The sequence below is a fragment of the Ranitomeya imitator genome, chromosome 3 (assembly GCF_032444005.1).
Source record: "Ranitomeya imitator isolate aRanImi1 chromosome 3, aRanImi1.pri, whole genome shotgun sequence".
Taxonomy (NCBI): Eukaryota; Metazoa; Chordata; class Amphibia; order Anura; family Dendrobatidae; genus Ranitomeya; species Ranitomeya imitator.
The window spans coordinates 793,631,014-793,653,197 of record NC_091284.1 but is presented as its reverse complement, the minus strand read 5'-3'; the positions used below and the strand labels follow the sequence as shown (position 1 = coordinate 793,653,197).

General features: G+C 44.7%; 1 protein-coding gene across 1 annotated transcript in view; it reads right to left on the bottom strand.

Moving 5' to 3' along the window:
• ARHGAP42 (Rho GTPase activating protein 42) overlaps positions 1-22,184 on the bottom strand; it is a 374,547-nt gene that overhangs the window by 142,386 nt on the left and 209,977 nt on the right. The window lies entirely within an intron of this gene.

Here is a 22,184-nt window from a genome sequence, read left to right as displayed (position 1 = left end):
ACAAGCCCATAATCCAGTATTGGATTGGAAATCCATGTCAGTGTCCAGCTGGGGTTGTCAGGGGGTACATGGTGATGTTCCATTTTTGTCAATTTCGTCATCCACCCCTTCTGAGGTTCCAGAGTTCTTGTCTGATTACCGGGATGTATTTGATGAGCCCAAGTCCGATGCCCTACCTCCGCATAGGGATTGTGATTGTGCTATCAATTTGATTCCTGGTGGTAAATTCCCAAAAGGTCGACTGTTTAATTTATCCGTGCCTGAGCACACCGTTATGCGCAGTTATGTGAAGGAATCCCTGGAGAAGGGGCATATTCGCCCGTCATCGTCGCCATTAGGAGCAGGGTTCTTTTTTGTAGCCAAAAAGGATGGTTCGCTGAGACCTTGTATAGATTATCGCCTTCTTAATAAGATCACTGTTAAATTTCAGTACCCCTTGCCTTTGTTATCTGATTTGTTTGCTCGGATTAAGGGGGCTAGTTGGTTCACCAAGATTGATATTCGTGGTGCGTATAATCTGGTGCGAATCATGCGAGGCGATGAATGGAAAACTGCATTTAATACGCCCGAGGGTCATTTTGAGTATCTAGTGATGCCATTCGGACTTGCCAATGCTCCATCAGTGTTTCAGTCCTTTATGCATGACATCTTCCGAGAGTACCTGGATAAATTCCTGATTGTGTACTTGGATGACATTTTGATCTTCTCGGATGATTGGGAGTCTCATGTGAGACAGGTCAGAACGGTTTTTCAGGTCCTGCGTGCTAATTCTTTGTTTGTGAAGGGATCAAAGTGTCTCTTTGGTGTGCAGAAGGTTTCATTTTTGGGGTTCATCTTTTCCCCTTCTACTATCGAGATGGATCCTGTTAAGGTCCAAGCCATCCATGATTGGACTCAGCCGACATCTCTGAAAAGTCTGCAAAAGTTCCTGGGCTTTGCTAATTTTTATCGTCGCTTCATCTGCAATTTTTCTAGTATTGCCAAACCATTGACCGATTTGACCAAGAAGGGTGCTGATTTGGTCAGTTGGTCTTCTGCTGCTGTGGAAGCTTTTCAAGAGTTGAAGCGTCGTTTTTCTTCTGCCCCTGTGTTGTGTCAACCTGATGTTTCTCTTCCGTTCCAGGTCGAGGTTGATGCTTCTGAGATTGGAGCAGGGGCTGTTTTGTCGCAGAGAGGTTCTGATTGTTCAGTGATGAAACCATGCGCTTTTTTTTCCAGGAAGTTTTCGCCTGCTGAGCGGAATTATGATGTGGGCAACCGAGAGTTGCTGGCCATGAAGTGGGCATTCGAGGAGTGGCGTCATTGGCTTGAAGGAGCTAAGCATCGCGTGGTGGTATTGACTGATCATAAGAACCTGACTTATCTCGAGTCTGCTAAGCGTTTGAATCCTAGACAGGCTCGTTGGTCGCTGTTTTTTCGCCCATTTTGACTTTGTGATTTCGTACCTTCCGGGCTCTAAAAATGTGAAGGCGGATGCTCTGTCTAGGAGTTTTGTGCCCGACTCTCCGGGTTTATCTGAGCCGGCGGGTATCCTCAAGGAAGGAGTAATTGTGTCTGCCATCTCCCCTGATTTGCGGCGGGTGCTGCAAAAATTTCAGGCTAATAAACCTGATCGTTGTCCAGCGGAGAAACTGTTTGTCCCGGATAGGTGGACAAATAAAGTGATCTCTGAGGTTCATTGTTCGGTGTTGGCTGGTCATCCTGGAATCTTTGGTACCAGAGAGTTAGTGGCTAGATCCTTTTGGTGGCCATCTCTGTCGCGGGATGTGCGTTCTTTTGTGCAGTCCTGTGGGATTTGTGCTCGGGCTAAGCCCTGCTGTTCTCGTGCCAGTGGGTTGCTTTTGCCCTTGCCGGTCCCGAAGAGACCTTGGACACATATCTCTATGGATTTTATTTCAGATCTTCCCGTCTCTCAAAAGATGTCAGTCATTTGGGTGGTCTGTGATCGCTTTTCTAAGATGGTCCATCTGGTACCCTTGTCCAAGTTGCCTTCCTCCTCTGATTTGGTGACATTGTTCTTCCAGCATGTGGTTCGTTTGCATGGCATTCCAGAGAATATCGTTTCTGACAGAGGTTCCCAGTTTGTTTCGAGGTTTTGGCGAGCCTTTTGTGGTGGGATGGGCATTGACTTGTCTTTTTCCTCGGCTTTTCATCTTCAGACTAATGGCCAGACCGAACGAACCAATCAGACTTTGGAAACTTATCTGAGATGCTTTGTTTCTGCCGATCAGGATGACTGGGTGTCCTTTTTGCCTTTGGCTGAGTTCGCCCTTAATAATCGGGCCAGCTCGGCTACCTTGGTTTCGCCATTTTTCTGCAATTCTGGGTTTCATCCTCGTTTCTCTTCAGGACAGGTTGAGTCTTCGGACTGTCCTGGTGTGGATACTGTGGTGGACAGGTTGCAGCAGATTTGGACTCATGTAGTGGACAATTTGACCTTGTCCCAGGAGAAGGCTCAATGTTTCGCTAATCGCAGACGCCGTGTGGGTCCCCGACTTCGTGTTGGGGATCTGGTTTGGTTATCTTCTCGTCATATTCCTATGAAGGTTTCCTCTCCTAAATTTAAACCTCGTTTCATTGGTCCTTATAGGATTTCTGAGGTTATTAATCCTGTGTCTTTTCGTCTGACCCTCCCAGATTCTTTTTTCATACATAACGTCTTCCATAGGTCATTGTTGCGGAGATACGTGGCACCTATGGGTCCATCTGTTGACCCTCCTGCCCCGGTTTTGGTGGAGGGGGAATTGGAGTATATTGTGGAGAAGATTTTGGATTCTCGTGTTTCAAGACGGAAACTCCAGTATCTGGTTAAATGGAAGGGTTATGCTCAGGAGGATAATTCCTGGGTTTTTGCCTCTGATGTCCATGCTCCCGATCTTGTTCGTGCCTTTCATGTGGCTCATCCTGGTCGGCCTGGGGGCTCTGGTGAGGGTTCGGTGACCCCTCCTCAAGGGGGGGGTACTGTTGTGAATTCTGTGGCAGAGCTCCCTCCTGTGGTCACAAGTGGTACTTCGGCTGATTCTCTCTGGGAGCTTCCGTTTGTGGAGGAAACTGGTACTGCTGCTTTTGAGTTTCCTCCCTCAGGTGATCTGGTGAGGTCGTTAGGTGCTTCTCTACTTAACCCCACCTAATGCTTTGATTCATGCTTCCTGTCAATGTTCCAGTGTTGGACTTGTGTTTCTCTGGATCATTCCTGTGGCCTGCTGCTCTGCATAGCTAAGTGCTTCTTTGCTATTTGTTGCTATTTTTTCTGTCCAGCTTGTCTATTGGATTTGCTGGAAGCTCTGGGACGCAAAGGGTGTACCTCCGTGCCGTTAGTTCAGTACGGAGGGTCTTTTTGCCCCTTTGCGTGGTTTTCTTTAGGGTTTTGTGTAGACCGCAAAGTTACCTTTCCTATCCTCGTTCTGTCTAGAATATCAGGCCTCACTTTGCTGAATCTATTTCATCCCTACGTTTGTCTTTTCATCTTACTCACAGTCATTATATGTGGGGGGCTGCCTTTTCCTTTGGGGTATTTCTCTGAGGCAAGGTAGGCTTATTTTTTCTATCTGCAGGCTAGCTAGTTTCTCAGGCTGTGCCGAGTTGCATAGGTAGCGTTAGGCGCAATCCACGGCTGCCTCTAGTTGTGTTTGGAGAGGATCAGGGATTGCGGTCTGCAGAGTTCCCACGTCTCAGAGCTCGTTCTATTATTTTGGGTTGTTGTCAGATCACTGTATGTCCTCTGACCTCCATGTCCATTGTGATACTGAATTGCCTTTCAGAACAGGCCAGCACAGAGCCTGATGATACTCCACTTGAAACACTCTTCTGATTGGATGTGCAACCATTTAGTACCACTCTGAGTATGATCACTGTGCCAGTTGTGAATCCAACTATCTGTAGCCTTGTCAATCCCATACGTGGTAATTTTTTCAATAAAGAAAGTGTGACATACTTTATCAAATGCTTTGCTGAAGTCAAGATATACTTTATCTATCACATTTCCCTGATCCACCTAGTCAGTGATTCCATCATAGAAGGAAATTAGATTGGAATGGAATTTGTTTGCTACAAACCCATGCTGGCTGAGCTTAATTACGGTTTTCTTATCCAAGTATTTAAATACACGTTGTTTAATAATTGGTTCAAAGATCTTTACTGGTATAGAAGTATACTATATCTACCACATTTCCCTGATCCACCCAGTCAGGGATTCCATCGTAGAAAGAAATTAAGCATACTGTTTAATCAACACTCGAGTGATTTAAGGCAAAACGTGTAAATGTTTTGGAGTGGTCTAGTCAAAGCCCAGACCTCAATCCAAATGAAAATTTGTGGTCAGACTTGAAGATTGCTATTCACCAGAGGAAAACATCTAAATTGAAGGAGCTGAGGCAGTTTTGCCATGAGGAATGGGCAAAATTCCCAGTGACAATATATGGAAAGCTCATAGAGACTTATCCAAAATGACTTGCAACTGTAATTGCTGCAAAAAGAGGCTCTACAAAGTCCTGAATTTAGTGGGGTGAATAGTTATGCACAGTGAAGTTTTCAGTTATTTGTCCTGCTTGTTGTTTGCTTCACAATAAAAAGAAATCCAAAATGTTCACAGTAGTAGGCATCTTCTTTACATGAACTGATGCAAACCCTCCAAAAAAATGTGAAATTCCGGGTTGCCAGGAAGGAAAACACAAAATTCCAGGTGTGAGGGGATGAATACTTTTGCATGCAACTGTATTTTACAGAGAGGAACACTCCCACAAGAGAAAAATCTGAAACTTGGATCAAGGCACAAAGTGCTTATCAGATGCTCTAAAATAGACTGCAGGGACTAAGATTGTAGACTGAAACCTAGAGCCATGTTATTAACTTAAGAAAACCACTTACATATGCAAAAATATTTTTTCCATTTTTGTCCATAGCCTTCAAGGTGAAAACAACCACGTCCCTGTGATGGAGCGGTACTAGACTTTATCAGCTCTATTACTACTGATGCATACCTGGTAATATTCATTATTGACATTTCCTTGAGCCCATCCAATCTTATTTGCTAAATCATTCTATTATTTCAAACAGCTAAAGACCTAATGCAGGGAAAAAAAGCAGAAGTCGAGGGGATTCTGTCCAGACGCTGATAAGACCATAGCCGCAGCTGTATTACATTTAATACATAGCGGATTATTTATTAATCTGAACTAATGCCCGGCGGGGGGATTCACTTTAATGAATGATCATAGCTGCATATTATTAGCAGCTTTAGATTCTGATCTTATAAGGATTAGGAGAGTAAACAGAGATGATTCCAGGGGGTCAGAGACAGTTCAATGAAGTTAGCCAGAAAAATAGTGAAATAATTATTAAATAAATATATATTCCACATTTTTTCACATTACACCCACAAACATGAATGTATTTTATCTGGATATTATGTGATATACCAACACAAAGTAGCAAGTATCTGTGAATTGCAAAGGCAATGATACATAGTTTTCTAAAGATTTAATAAATCTGAAATTTGTTTCCATTCTTATTGCACATTCGTGCTCAGTGAGATTGAAAGATGTCTCTGAACAGCAATTTTTAAGTCTTTTCGCAGATTACCAATGAGATTTAGGTGCGGACCGTGACTAGGCCGGCCATTCACATACATGAATATGCTTTGACCTAAATCATACATTGTAGCTCTGTCAGTATGTTTAGGGTCATTGTCCGGCAGGTACATGAACCTTCGCCCCAGCCTCAGATCTTTTGCAGCCTCTTTAACAGGTTTTCCTCCAGGATGGCCCTGCATTTAGCTTCATCCATCTTCTCTAACTCCTGCCAGCTTCCCCGTCCCTGCTGAAGAAAAGCTTCCCCACAGCGTGACGCTACTACCACCATGTTTGACAGTGGGGGTGGGATTTTCAGGGTGATGTGCAGAGTTAGTCGACCATCACACATAGAAATTTGCATTAAGGTCCCAAAATTCTACTTTAGTCTTATAGGACCAGAGCAACTCTGCTTGCCGAGTCCCCAACAAGGCTTTTTGGCAAAATGCAAATGGGACTTCTTATGGCTTGCTTTTAAAAATATCATTATTCCCATAAAGGCCAAATTTATGAGTAATAGTTGTCCTGTGGACAGATTATCCCTCCTGAGATGTGGATCTCTGCAGCTCCTCCAGACTGACCATGTGCCTCTTGGCTGCTTCTCTAATTAGTACACTCCTTGCTTGGTATGTCAGTTTAGGTGGACAGCCATGTCTTGGTACAGTAGGTTTGCAGTTATGCTATACCTTCATTTTTGGATGATATATTGAACAGTGCTCCATTAGATGTTCAGAGCTTGGGCTATTTTTTTATGACCTAACTGTGCGTTAGCTTTACTCTTCTCAACAACTTTATACCTGACCTGTCTGGTGTGTTCCTTGGTTCTCATAATGTTGTTTGATTCCTATTGTTCTTCGACAAACTTTGGAGGCCTTCACAAAGCTAAAGGTGCGATCTAACTACTCCATTATTAGAAACAAATTTTCCTAGAACACTTGTTTCCTAATAATTGTGCAGTCCAAACAGGCTGCTTATCACCCGACAAAAGAGCTAAATGCTTGTTCGTCAAATTAATTTTTTTTTTCGGGGGGGGGGGCTTGCCTTAGGGTATGTGCACACGCTGCGGATTTTGCTGCGGATCCACAGCGTTTCCGAAGCTGCGGATCCGCAGCAGTTTCCCATGAGTTTACAGTACCATGTTAACCTATGGGAAGTGAAATCCACAGTGCACATGCTGTGCAAAAAAAAGTGCGGAAACGCAGCGGTTTATAATCCGCAGCATGTCAATTCTTTGTGTGGATTCCGCTGCGGTGTTACACCTGCTCCAATAGAAAACTGCAGGTGTAAAGCCGCAGCGGAATCCGCAGTAGAAACCGCGATAAATCCGCAGGAAAAACCGCAGCGGTTTTGCACTACGGTTTTTCCAAATCCGCTGCGGAAAAATCCGCAGTCCTCCAGAATACATGTGCACATACCCTAAAAGATAATTGTCCTAGGCAGCACATACAAACAGAAGTTGTGCTGCCGAGAATAATGGCAGCCTATGAGCACTGAACAATTTATTACAGATTGTTATGGGCACATATTATGCGGTTTACCTGTGTAAACAGGGTGGTAAAAAAACATCGATCAAGCAAACAAAGTAATGCACAGATGTGCCGTGTACCCTAAGGAGACATTCTGCCTCATAACATAGGTTTCTATGCCCTCATGTTGACTGTAAAAATCTCTTTAATAAAATCTATCTTTACTCTTCAATTCTTCCATTTTATCCAAAAATACCGATATCAGTGAAAAAAAATGCGAACAGCTACTAAATATCATTCGAACAGAAAACCAAATTTAGTTTCAGTTATTTCTATGGCGCGTAAATATGTCTCGACTTCCTTTGATGTGGCGGAGAATTCGAGTGGAGGTCAGGGGGCACTCGAGCAGAATAATGTTTAACAGACTGGACAGATAGAAAGAATCACAGGATTTTGGCTCACGCAGGGATGAGCTCATCAATACAACCAGCTGTGGACCATGGACGACACTGACCAAATAAGGCCACCAGTCCTACCAGCCGCGTCCTTCAGGAGATCCTGGGGTTTCTACATTTACTGTAGAGGACACTTCGGACATCCTGTTTTTCATCCACAGGAAACCTAATGCTCGCTGACTACTACAAGACTCCACTGCAACGGCTGCCACCGATCACTACTACTCCTGTAAATTGGTTCTTCGACTTTCTTGGTGTTTTAGTTCCTCATATTTTTCGCAACTCAGCTTCTTGTTAGCGTATATTTGATGGAGGATAGGAGTAGTAGTGTGCTGAATTACATACATTCTGAGGATGTGGTGAAGGATTAGATCATGCGGTTTATTCTCAATGCGTTTCGAAGTTGAACCAACTTCTTCATCAGGAGAACCATGCTGTTTTGTTAACAAATGCTATTTTATATCTAGGGGCCTAAAATCTATACAGACCTAATGGTTTTCACAGCTGCAGGTTTGCTTCAATGTTTACAGTTATTGTACAAACTACGGCAAACTGCCCTGACCCAACTCCTGCTCTAAACTTTACTGCCTTTTCACTCTTTAGTAGACGCCAGGGCAGGAGAGTTTCCATTGTCTTATATCATATTCCGCACCTTATATATGGCAGCCAGTCATTGACTAATGTCTATTACGTATATCAGTTGTCCTATGCCCTCCCCGATCATGACCGTCTCAACACAACTCGTTTCAGGAGGCTCCATTTCATGCCTACTTCACAATCTCCCCTTCTTCATCTCTAGAGGAAAGATTGATTCTATGCCCAAAAGGTATAAAGTATAAATGTAGTAAAAACAAAATAAATGAACCGGAGTATAAGTTGGCATACGTGCTACATGTAAGAGCTATTAAACCAACAATGCCTTAGATAGAAACAAAATCAACATATACAGTGGGGCAAAAAAGTATTTAGTGAGTCAGCAATAGTGCAAGTTCCACCACTTAAAAAGATGAGAGGCGTCTGTAATTTACATCATAGGTAGACCTCAACTATGGGAGACAAACTGAGAAAAAAAAATCCAGAAAATCACATTGTCTGTTTTTTAACATTTTATTTGCATATTATGGTGGAAAATAAGTATTTGGTCAGAAACAAAATTTCATCTCAATACTTTGTAATATATCCTTTGTTGGCAATGACAGAGGTCAAACGTTTTCTGTAAGTCTTCACAAGGTTGCCACACACTGTTGTTGGTATGTTGGCCCATTCCTCCATGCAGATCTCCTCTAGAGCAGTGATGTTTTTGGCTTTTCGCTTGGCAACACGGACTTTCAACTCCCTCCAAAGGTTTTCTATAAGGTTGAGATCTGGAGACTTGCTAGGCCACTCCAGGACCTTGAAATGCTTCTTACGAAGCCACTCCTTCGTTGCCCTGGCGGTGTGCTTTGGATCATTGTCATGTTGAAAGACCCAGCCACGTTTCATCTTCAATGCCCTTGCTGATGGAAGGAGGTTTGCACTCAAAATCTCACGATACATGGCCCCATTCATTCTTTTATGTACCCGGATCAGTCGTCCTGGCCCCTTTGCAGAGAAACAGCCCCAAAGCATGATGTTTCCACCACCATGCTTTACAGTAGGTATGGTGTTTGATGGATGCAACTCAGTATTCTTTTTCCTCCAAACACGACAAGTTGTGTTTCTACCAAACAGTTCCAGTTTGGTTTCATCAGACCATAGGACATTCTCCCAAAACTCCTCTGGATCATCCAAATGCTCTCTAGCAAACTTCAGACAGGCCCGGACATGTACTGGCTTAAGCAGTGGGACACGTCTGGCACTGCAGGATCTGAGTCCATGGTGGCGTAGTGTGTTACTTATGGTAGGCCTTGTTACATTGGTCCCAGCTTTCTGCAGTTCATTCACTAGGTCCCCCCGCGTGGTTCCGGGATTTTTGCTCACCGTTCTTGTGATCATTCTGACCCCACGGGGTGGGATTTTGCGTGGAGGCCCAGATCGAGGGAGATTATCAGTGGTCTTGTATGTCTTCCATTTTCTAATTATTGCTCCCACTGTTGATTTCTTCACTCCAAGCTGGTTGGCTATTGCAGATTCAGTCTTCCCAGCCTGGTGCAGGGCTACAATTTTGTTTCTGGTGTCCATTGACAGCTCTTTGGTCTTCACCATAGTGGAGTTTGGAGTCAGAATGTTTGAGGGTGTGCACAGGTGTCTTTTTATACTGATAACAAGTTTAAACAGGTGCCATTACTACAGGTAATGAGTGGAGGAAAGAGGAGACTCTTAAAGAAGAAGTTACAGGTCTGTGAGAGACAGAAATCTTGATTGTTTGTTTCTGACCAAATACTTATTTTCCACCATAATATGCAAATAAAATGTTAAAAAAACAGACAATGTGATTTTCTGGATTTTTTTTTCTCAGTTTGTCTCCCATAGTTGAGGTCTACCTATGATGTAAATTACAGACGCCTCTCATCTTTTTAAGTGGTGGAACTTGCACTATTGCTGACTGACTAAATACTTTTTTGCCCCACTGTATTTGTAGACTGTGAGCCCTCGCGGGCAGAGTCTTCTCTCCTCCTCTACAGGTCGCTGACTTTTTTGGTTCAAGATTATTGTATTTGTTTTTTATTACCGTATATTCTGGTGTATAAGACGACTGGGCGTATAAGATGACCCCCAACTTTTTCATATAAAATATGGAATTTGGGATATACCCACCGTATAAGACGGGGGTCATCTTATACACCCAGTCATCTTATACGGCGTGTGGTTCCCAGGGTCTGGAGGAGAGGAGACTCTCCTTCAGGCCCTGGGATCCATATTCATGTAAAAAATAAAGAATAAAAATAAAAAACATGGATATACTCACCCTCGGACGGCCCCTGGCTCACAGCACTGCTAGCGTCTGCCTCCGTTCCTGAGAATGCAGTGAGTGAAGGACCTTCGATGACGTCGCGGTCACATGAGCGGTCAGGTGACCGGTCACCTGACCGCGAAGTCATTGAAGGTCCTTCACTCACTGCATTCTCAGGAACGGAGGCAGACGCTAGCAGTACTGTGAGCCAGGGGCCATCCGAGGGTGAGTATATCCATGTTTTTTATTTTTATTCTTTATTTTTTACATGAATATGGATCCCAGGGCCTGAAGGAGAGTCTCCTCTCCTCCAGACCCTGGGAACCACACGCCGACATCCAGGATCGCTCCCTGCACACGCCGTACCCGGCGTGTAAGACGACCCCCGACTTTTGGGACAATTTTTAGGAGTCAAAAAGTCATCTTATACGCCGGGAAATACGGTATATATACACATGTACTTCGTAAACACTGTTTTTGAGCAAAATAAAGTGTGGCCTCCATTGAGTTTTGGATATGGGACGGACCCCACTCCATCTAAATCATATAAATAAACTGGAGCAGTGGGCAGCAACTAACAAAATGGTTTTTAATAAGGAAAAATGCAAAGTACTACATCTGGGTAATGAAAATGAAAAAAGCATATACAGAATGGGAGGAATAGGGCTAAGACTACTTTCACATATCAGGTTTTCAGTGTCAGGCTAAATCCAGCGAATGTTGGAAAAACTGGATTCGGCGCAGATTGTGAAAAACTGATGCGACGGATCCGTTTTTTTTTACAGATCTGGCTAGCCTATCTAGATTATTGGATAAAACAAAAATTTGGAGCATGCTCAGTTTAAAAAACCGGATCAGGCCGCCAGATCCGCCTTTTTCCGGATCCGGCACCTTCCGGCTCCCATAGGCTTCCATTCTAGCAAACAGCCGGAAGCGCCGGATGCGGCGCTTCAGGCTTTTTCGCGGGAGACAAAAAACGTTGCAATGGACATTTTTCAAGAAACCGGAAGCGGCAGATTTGCCTAATCCGGCGAAAACCGGACAAAATGCAATGTCATCTGGTGCAATCCGGCACTAATACAAGTCTATGGGAAAAAAACCTGTTCCGGTGGCAACATACGCCTGATCCATTTTTTTTTAAACCCCTTTACCCCCAAGGGTGGTTTGCACGTTATGGACAGGGCCAATTTTTACAATTCTGACCACTGTCCCTTTATGAGGTTATAACTCTGGAACGCTTCAACGGATCCCAGTGATTCTGACATTGTTTTCTCGTGACATATTGTACTTCATGATAGTGGTAAAAATTCTTTGATAGTACCTGCGATTATTTGTGAAAAAAATGGAAATTTGGCGAAAATTATGAAAATTTCGTAATTTTCCAACTTTGAATTTTTATGCAATTAAATCACAGAGATATGTCACACACAATACTTAATAAGTAACATTTCCCACATGTCTACTTTACATCAGCACAATTTTGAAACCAAAATTTTTTTTGTTAGGGAGTTATAAGGGTTAAAAGATGACCAGCAATTTCTCATTTTTACAACACCATTTTTTTTTAGGGACCGTATCTCATTTGAAGTCATTTTGAGGGGTCTATATGATAGAAAATACTCAAGTGTGACACCATTCTAAAAACTGCACCCCTCATGGTGCTCAAAACCATATTCAAGAAGTTTATTAACCCTTCTGGTGCTTCACAGGAATTTTTGGAATGTTTAAATAAAAATGAACATTTAACTTTTTTTCACAAAAAATTTACTTCAGCTCCAATTTGATTTATTTTACCAAGGGTAACAGGAGAAAATGGACCCCAAAAGTTGTTGTACAATTTGTCCTGAGTACACCGATACCCCATATGTGGGGGTAAACCACTGTTTGGACGCATGACAGAGCTCGGAAGCGAAGGAGCGCCATTTGACTTTTCAATGCAAAATTGACTGGAATCGAGATGGGACACCATGTTGCGTTTGGAGAGCCCCTGATGTGCCTAAACATTGAAACCCCCCACAAGTGGCACCATTTTGGAAAGTAGACCCCCTAAGGAATTTATCTAGAGGTGTGGTGAGCGCTTTGACCCACCAAGTGCTTCACAGAAGTTTATAATGCAGAACCGTAAAAATAAAAAATCATATTTTTTCACAAAAATTATCTTTTCGCCCCCCATTTTTTATTTTCCCAAGGGTAAGAGAAGAAATTGGACCCCAAAAGTTGTTGTACAATTTGTCCTGAGTACGCTGATACCCCATATGTGGGGGTAAACCACTGTTTGGGCGCATGGGAGAGCTCGGAAGGGAAGGAGCGCTGTTTGGCTTTTCAATGCAAAATTGACAGGAATTGAGATGGGACGCCATGTTGCGTTTGGAGAGCCACTGATGTGCCTAAACATTGAAATCCCCCACAAGTGACACCATTTTGGAAAGTAGACCCCCTAAGGAACTTATCTAGAGGTGTGGTGAGCACTTTGGCCCACCAAGTGCTTCACAGAAGTTTATAATGCAGAGCCGTAAAAATAAAACAAATATTTTTTCCCACAAAAATTATTTTTTAGCCCCCAGTTTTGTATTTTCCCGAGGGTAACAGGAGAAATTGGACCCCAAAATTTGTTGTCCAATTTGTCCTGAGTACGCTGATACCCCATAAGTGGGGGGAACCACTGTTTGGGTGCATGGGAGGGCTCGGAAGGGAAGGAGCGCCATTTGGAATGCAGACTTAGATGGAATGGTCTGCAGGTGTCACATTGCGTTTGCAGAGCCCCTAATGTACCTAAACAGTAGAAACCCCCCACAAGTGACACCATTTTGGAAAGTAGACCCCCTAAGGAACTTGTCTAGATGTGTGGTGAGCGCTTTGACCCACCAAGGGCTTCACAGAAGTTTATAATGCAGAGCCGTGAAAATAAAAAATCTTTTTTTTTCCCACAAAAATTATTTTTTAGCCCCCTGTTTTGTATTTTCCCAAGGGTAACAGGAGAAATTGGACCCCAAAAGTTGTTGTACTATTTGTCCTGAGTACGCTGATACCCCATATGTTGGGGTAAACCCCTGTTTGGGCACACGGGAGAGCTCGGAAGGGAAGGAGCACTGTTTTACTTTTTCAACGCAGAATTGGCTGGAATTGAGATCGGACGCCATGTCGTGTTTGGAGAGCCCCTGATGTGCCTAAACAGTGGAAACCCCCCAATTATAACTGAAACCATAATCCAAACACACTCCTAACCCTAAATAAAAGAATATACACTGGCGCTATAACTGCAGATGTGGGCTACACAAGTGTCGCTGGTACTCCTGTCAGATGATGTGCCCAATCTGACAAACAAGGATTAAAGACCAATAAACAAATAAAGAGTACCGCGCTACAAGTGGTTGCTATGGCTGGATACTGTCAGTGATTGCAGCGTCACGACTCAAAACTACCTATGAACATAAATGGCCACAAATACTAACAGATCAATTAGACAATTTGCATATACTTGGACAAAGAGAGGTGCGCTGACCTTCTGTATGCGTGGTGTAACTAATTGTGGCTTTCCTGCTAAGCCGGTAATACTATACTGGTACGCCGCTTAAGTAGATGGTAACCAGTAATATTGCCGTTACCTGCTGTGTGCCGCCGTATGAGGATCCCGGAGCTGCTCGGCTACTTGCGTCGGATCCAGCTGGCTGATCAATGCATCTAGGGGTCCGCTCTGGCGGAGGGCTGGTTCCGTCTCCCTAGAGCGTAAGTATGCGGGTGCTAGCCTCGGTCGATCTCGGCGGCTTTGGGTACTGCAGGTGGGGACTGTGGTAGCTACGTGTAGCGCCAGAGACGTCCCGGCCGGAGGCGTCCCTGGATACACGTGCAGAAATGGCCGACACTGCGAAGCAGTGAGTGACGTCACTGGCCTATGGAGCCTCAATGGGGTCAAACCTACAATTAGTAGGCAATTAGCCACAATTAGTTACACCACGCATACAGAAGGTCAGCGCACCTCTCTTTGTCCAAGTATATGCAAATTGTCTAATTGATCTGTTAGTATTTGTGGCCATTTATGTTCATAGGTAGTTTTGAGTCGTGACGCTGCAATCACTGACACTCCTAACCCTAATTCCAACGGTAACCCTAACCACACCTCTAACCCTGACACACCCCTAACCCTAATCCCAACCCTATTCCCAACTGTAAATGTAATCTAAACCCTAACCCTAACTTTAGCCCCAACCCTAACCCTAACCCTAGCCCTAGCCCCAACCCTAACCCTAGCCCTAACCCTAGCCCTAACCCTAATGGGAAAATGGAAATAAATACATTTTTTTAATTTTTCCTTAACTAAGGGGGTGATGAAGGGGGGTTTGATTTACTTTTATAGCGGGTTTTTTAGTGGATTTTTATGATTGGCAGCCGTCACACACTGAAAGACGCTTTTTATTGAAAAAAATATTTTTTGCGTTACCACATTTTGAGAGCTATAATTTTTCCATATTTGGGTCCACAGATTCATGTGAGGTCTTGTTTTTTGCGGGACGAGTTGACATTTTTATTGGTAACATTTTCGGGCACGTGACAATTTTTGATAGCTTTTTATTCTGATTTTTGTGAGGAAGACCAAAAACCAGCAATTCATGAATTTCTTTTGGGGGAGGCGTTTATACCGTTCCGCGTTTGGTTAAATTGATAAAGCAGTTTTATTCTTCGGGTCAGTACGATTACAGCGACAACTCATTTATATCATTTTTTTATGTTTTGGCGCTTTTATACGATAAAAACTATTTTACAGAAAAAATAATTATTTTTGCATCGCTTTATTCTCAGGACTATAACTTTTTTATTTTTTTGCTGATCATGCTGTATGGCGGCTCGTTTTTTGCGGGACAAGATGACGTTTTCAGCGGTACCATGGTTATTTATATCTGTCTTTTTGATTGCGTGCTATTCCACTTTTTGTTCGGCGGTATGATAATAAAGCATTGTTTTTTGCCTCGTGTTTTTTTTTTACGGTGTTTACTGAAGGGGTTAACTAGTGGGACAGTTTTATAGGTCGGGTCGTTACGGACGCGGCGATGCTAAATATGTGCACTTTTATTGTTTTTTTTTTATTTAGATGAAGAAATGTATTTATGGGAATAATATATATATTTTTTTTCATTATTTAGGAATATATATATTTTTTTTACACATTTGGAAAAAATTTTTTTTAACTTTTTTATTTTGTCTTAGGGGGGACATCACAGATCAATGATCTGACAGTTTGCATAGCACTCTGTCAGATCACTGATCTGACTTACAGCAGTGCAGGCTTCACAGTGCCTGCTCTGAGCAGGCGCTGTGAAGCCACCTCCCTCCCTGCAGGACCCGGATCCGAGGCCATCTTGGATCTGGGCCTGGAGCAGGCAGGGAGGGAGGTAAGACCCTCGTAGCAACGCGATCACATCGCGTTGCTGCGGGGGTCTCAGGGAAGCCCGCAGGGAGCCCCCTCCCTGCGCGATGCTTCCCTGTACCGCCGGCACATTGCGATCATCTTTGATCGCGGTGTGCCGGGGGTTAATGTGCCGGGGGCGGTCTGTGACCGCTCCTGGCCATAGTGCCGGATGTCAGCTGCGATAAGCAGCTGACACCCGGCCGCGATCGGCGGCGCTCCCCCCGTGAGCGCTGCCGATCGCATATGACGTACTATTCCATCCATGGGAATTAAGGCCCACCCCACATGGACGGAATAGTACATCTAATGGCAGAAAGTGGTTAAATTAGCCGGATTTAGCCTGACACTGAAAACCTGATGTGTGAAAGTAGCCTAAGCAACAGCACATGTGAAAAAGACTTGGGTATACTAATACATCACAGACTGCACATGAGTCAGCAGCGTGATGCAGCAGCAAAAATGCAATTCTGGGATGTTTTAACAGAAGCATATAGTCTAGATCACGTGAAGTCATTACTGCCCTCTACTCCTTTTTTGTTCAGACCTCATCTGGAATACTGTTTCATGTTTTGGGCACCCCATTTTAAAAAAGATCAACAAACTTGAGCAAGTTCAGAGACGAACGACCAGAATGGTGACCGGTCTGCAAACCATGTCCTATGAGGAACAGTTACAGGATTTGGGAATGTTTAGCTTGCAAAAAAGAAGACTGAGAGGAGATTTAATAGCTGTCTACAAATATCGCAAGGGCTGTCACATTGTAGAAGGATCATCTTTATTCTCATTAGCAGAAGGAAAGACTAGAAGTAATGGGATGAAACTGAATGGGAGGAGACACAGATTACATATTAGAAAAAACTTTTTGACAGTGAGGGTGATCAATTAGTGGAACAGGCTGCCACGAGAGGTGGTGAGTTCTCCTCCCATGGAAGTCTTCAAACAGAGGCTGGACAGACATGTGTCTGGGATGGATTAGTGAATCCTGCTTTAACCCCTTACCGGCATCGGACGTACTATACCGTCCGATGCCGGCTCCCCTGCTTTGATGCAGGGCTCTGCGGTGAGCCCGCACCAAAGCCGGGACATGTCAGCTGTTTTGAACAGCTGACATGTGCCCGTAATAGGCGCGGGCAGAATCGCGATCTGCCCGTACCTATTAACTAGTTAAATGCCGCTGTCAAACGCAGACAGCGGCATTTAACTACCGCTTCCGGCCGGGCGGCCGGAAATGACGTCATCGCCGACCCCCGTCACATGATCGGGGGTCGGCGATGCTTGTGAATGGTAACCATAGAGGTCCTTGAGACCTCTATGGTTACTGATTGCCCGTCGCTGTGAGCGCCACCCTGTGGTCGGCGCTCACAGCACACGTGCAATTTTGCTACATAGCAGCGATCATCAGATCGCTGCTATGTAGCAGAGCCGATCGGGTTGTGCCTGCTTCTAGCCTCTCATGGAGGCTATTGAAGCATGGCAAAAGTAAAAAAAAAAAGTTTAAAAAAATGTGAAAAAAATAAAAAAAAAACATAAAAGTTTAAATCACCCCCCTTTCGCCCCAATCAAAATAAATCAATAAAAAAATATCAAATCTACGCATATTTGGTATCGCCGCGCTCAGAATCGCCCGATCTATCAAATAAAAAAAAGTATTAACCTGATCGCTAAACAGCGTAGCAGGAAAAAAACTCGAAACGCCAGAATTACGTTTTTTTGGTCGCCGCGACATTGCATTAAAATGCAATAACGGGCGATCAAAAGAACGTATCTGCACCGAAATGCTATCATTAAAAACGTCATCTCGGCACGCAAAAAATAAGCCCTCAACCGACCCCAGATGATGAAAAATGGAGACGCTATGAGTATCGGAAAATGGCGCAATTTTTTTTTTTAGCAAAGTTTGGAATTTTTTTTCACCACTTAGATAAAAAATAACCTAGTCATGTTTGGTGTCTATGAACTCGTAATGACCTGGAGAATCATAATGGCAGGTCATTTTTAGCATTTAGTGAACCTAGCAAAAAAGCCAAACAAAAAACCAATGTGGGATTGCACTTTTTTTGCAATTTCACCGCACTTTGAATTTTTTTCCCGTTTTCTAGTACACGACATGCTAAAACCAATGATGTCGTTCAAAAGTACAACTCGTCCCGCAAAAAATAAGCCCTCACATGGCCAAATTGACGGAAAAATAAAAAAGTTATGGCTCTGGGAAGGAGGGGAGCGAAAAACGAACACGGAAAAACGAAAAATCCCCCGGTCATGAAGGGGTTAAGCAGGGGGTTGGACCAGATGACCCAGGAGGTCCCTTCCAACTCTAACATTCTATGATTCTATCTTAATAGAAATCATAACTACAGTAAACCTAGACACTGGAACAAATACACAAAACACAATATTTTGGTTGTCAAAACGGCCACAGCTTTATTTAAGTAGGGTGATATTCCCAGCTATATGACATACTGTACGGCACCCGAACAGACAGCTAAAAAGGAGCGGCACGCACTGGAGGCCATTCAAGCAGAGCTAGTAAACTTCTATGACCCTATGTTCCTCACTCCTGTGCTTAACCACCGTGCCTGCCCCTGATTGACGTTACCATTACAACATCCTCCTATCTCCTCTCCTCCATAAGCCAATCCTCCTCTGGGCCCCTGTGCAAGAGTGGGCCACCACCATCTTATATGAGCCGTACTTGGCACAATACACTTGAATCACGATGTACAGACAAAGGCGCATCTTATTTAAAGGGAACCTGTCACCAGGTTTGACAGATATGAGATACGTCCATCACCTTCTATAATGATGTATATAATCCACCAATCCGACCTGAAAGATAAGAAAAAGAGCTTTTATTATTCTCAACTGTGGGGAGGTTCAGTCCGAGGGGTGTCACTCGTCTTGCGATACCGTCCTGTTTCTTGCTTCGTGTGGATGACGCGTCCTATGTCATCCACACAGTCTCCCCAGCATCGTGCTCCTGCCATGACAAGAGCAGCCTAAAGTACTGCAGCGCGCAGGTGCCGGGAAAGGTCAAAGAGGCCCTGACGCATGCGCACTGCAGTACTTTGCTCTGCCCTCAAGAGGGCAGAGAAGTACGCCTGCGCAGGAGCGCGATGCTGGGGTGACTGTGTAGATAACGAAGGAACGTGTCATCCACATGAAGCAAGGAGGACGGCATCGCAGGAAAAAGGGAGGCGCCGGACCAAGAAGAGCTACAACCCTCGAACTGGGCCGCCCCACAGGTGAGTATTATAAAAGCTCTTTTTCTTCTCTTACAGGCCGGGTTGGGGGCACATATACAGCATTATAGAATACCGTATATCAGGTCTGAAAGGCAGTGCCAGTATCTCATATCCGCCAATTCTGGTGACAGGTTACCTTTAACAAAATACCCAGTTCATTGCTACATAAATTTGTGATTGAGGATAATGTCACATTTGCATGTAGGTGAAAAGTTGGGCCCTGGAGTTGGTTACTAGTGGGCCCTTGGCACCCCAGTCCGACATTGACTGCATCGATGTACAAGTGTTATGGAGTGATGTATTGCGGTGTTATGTGTCATTTCATATTTTGCTCAAAATAAAGCTAACTGTAGCATTTGGGGGGCTTTCTTCGAATGCCATTGCTTAGGGGGGGTACATTTCAAGTGTAGCCAACTCTCCTCTGCATATTAAAGAATATTCATTATTTAAGTGTAATTATGGCCGAATTAAGGAATCACAGAGCGATGACTTATGGAGAGTCAGTGATATTTTTTGCCGCCTGTCAGCTTTTCTCATAGATAGCGGTATTGGGATCAGACTATCGCTCCATCATATCATACAAGAATGAAGAGAGGGATATTTTTGAGTTGTTCTCAGATATACATTTACTGCATGGCTGTTCGGCAGTCCGGTCCCCCAGGGACGAGCGGAATGATTAAACCTCTTATCACGGAGCTCAGAATCATATCATGAAGTAATTGTGTCTCGCTGCAACATTAAATAACGCCACAGAAGGGACCTGAGCTACGATGGGAAAAATCCAAACAGCCATATTTCCAGGATGGGCCATTTATATATTTATTCTGCTGCATTAGCTCCATGACACATCACGCAGTGATGGAACGGCAAGGATTAGCGGGGAGATCCTCATAGCCTGGTACAAAAGTTGTGTCCGTGCCGGCCACGCCACAATCACTACCGGACACGGGAATTACAGCAGTTTCCTTCATTAACCAGATAAGGACATTTGTGTGAAGCTGTGGAATGAACCACTGGAAATCTCAATGTCAGTGGTCAAACAGATTTGTGGCAAAATCAGACTGTGGATAATCCCTGTGCAACAGGTGTGTGCAGGCTCCTCTCATGCACCACTCACACAGTACATAGGTGGCACACTGGTGGCACTCGCACATAATACTCCTACAATGCGCCACTCACTGATAATACTCAAATAACGTGCTGCTCGCACAGAATACTCATATCATGCACCACTCACAGATTAGTACTCACAACATGTGCCACTCACACATAGAATGCATATCATGTGTCACCAACCACCTGAGCTGCCGCCTCACCAACCACCCGAGCTGCTGCCCACCAACCACCCAAGCTGCCACCTCACCAACCACCCAAGCTGCCGCCTCACCAACCACCCGAGCTGCCACCTCACCAACCACCCGAGCTGCCGCCCCACCAACCACCCAAGCTGCTACCTCACAAACCACCCGAGCTGCCGCCCCACCAACCACCCAAGCTGCCGCCTCACCAACCACCCGAGCTGCTGCCCCACCAATCACCCAAGCTGCCACCTCACCAACCACCCAAGCTGCCGCCTCACCAACCACCCGAGCTGCCACCTCACCAACCACCCAAGCTGCTACCTCACAAACCACCCGAGCTGCCGCCCCACCAACCACCCAAGCTGCCGCCTCACCAACCACCCGAGCTGCCGCCCCACCAACCACCCGAGCTGCCGCCTCACCAACCACCCGAGCTGCCGCCCCACCAACCACCCGAGCTGCTGCCACGCCACCAACCACCCGAGCTGCTGCCGCCCCACCAACCACCCGAGCTGCCACCTCAGCAACCACCCGAGCTGCTGCCGCCGCACTAACCACCCGAACTGCTGCGTCACTACTGCCAGAGCTGCCGCCTCACCAACCACCCGAGCTGCCACCTCACCAACCACCCAAGCTGCCACCCCACCAACCACCCGAGCTGCCGCCCCACCAACCACCCAAACTGCCAAGTCGCCAGCACCAGAGCTGCTGCCTCACCAACCACCCGAGCTGCCGCTTCACCAACCACCCGAGCTGCCACCTCACCAACCACCAGAGCTGTCGCCTCACCACCACCAGAGCTGTCGCCTCACCACCACCAGAGCTGCCGCCTTACCACCACCAGAGCTGCCGCAACACCGACATCCTGTCTCTTCCCCATTATCCCATAAAATGTAATGGCAAGGTCCTATTCCCTCTGAACCAGTCTGTCATTGTAAATGTATTTACTGTAAACGATATCTATAACTCTGAATGTAACCCCTTTTCACATGTACAGTACCATGGAATTAATGGTGCTATATAAATAAATAAATACTCACACACAGTACTCATACACCAGATACATGCCACACAGCAGTCACTTGCTGGACAATTGCCATACATGCACCACTCATGCATAATATTTATGGCCTGCCCCAATTACGTGCTGGAAAAACGCCACACAGCAGTCACTTTCAGGATGAGCGCTATACATGCACCACTCACATTCTGGACATGCACCATGAATCAGTCGCTTGTAGGACAAATGCTATACATGCATCAAAGTATTTAAAAATTATTGACATAGCAGATGACTGCTCATAATAAGCTGTCATGTGTGTATATGAAAAATAACACTATTTCTGGCCATTATATGGCTTGTATCCTGCATTAAGCACCCGTTTCCCCTCTGCAGGCTGTATGTCTTTCAGCTGTCTCTGAGCTAGTGGGTGGAGATTAGCTACTATAATGTAGCACATACACAGAACACACAGACATGAGGCATTCCTGCTCTTCTGATTCTATGAAGGACATGTTCAGAAGCTACAGCCACAGGGACATTATACAGCCATATTGAGCAGTGCAGCAGTGAATCCAGCACTGATGTGAGACTAGAGGCTGCAATATGATAGATATGATTGTCTACGCCTACTGCCCTCTACTCCCCCTACCAATCTCATCTCCATAGTTTTCAATAGGAATCAGTTATCTGATCCCTAAGGGACCTGGAAATCTCCCTCTCTTTAACAAAGACAGACTTTAGCAGTTTTACAGAGTGAATAATCAGCGGAGGAGCCGATGGAAAAAAAACATGGTGTTAGAGGGGGGCAGAAATGACTCATAAGTGGAGAAAAAGAACATTTCTATTAAATATATTAAAAAGATTCTAATATTCA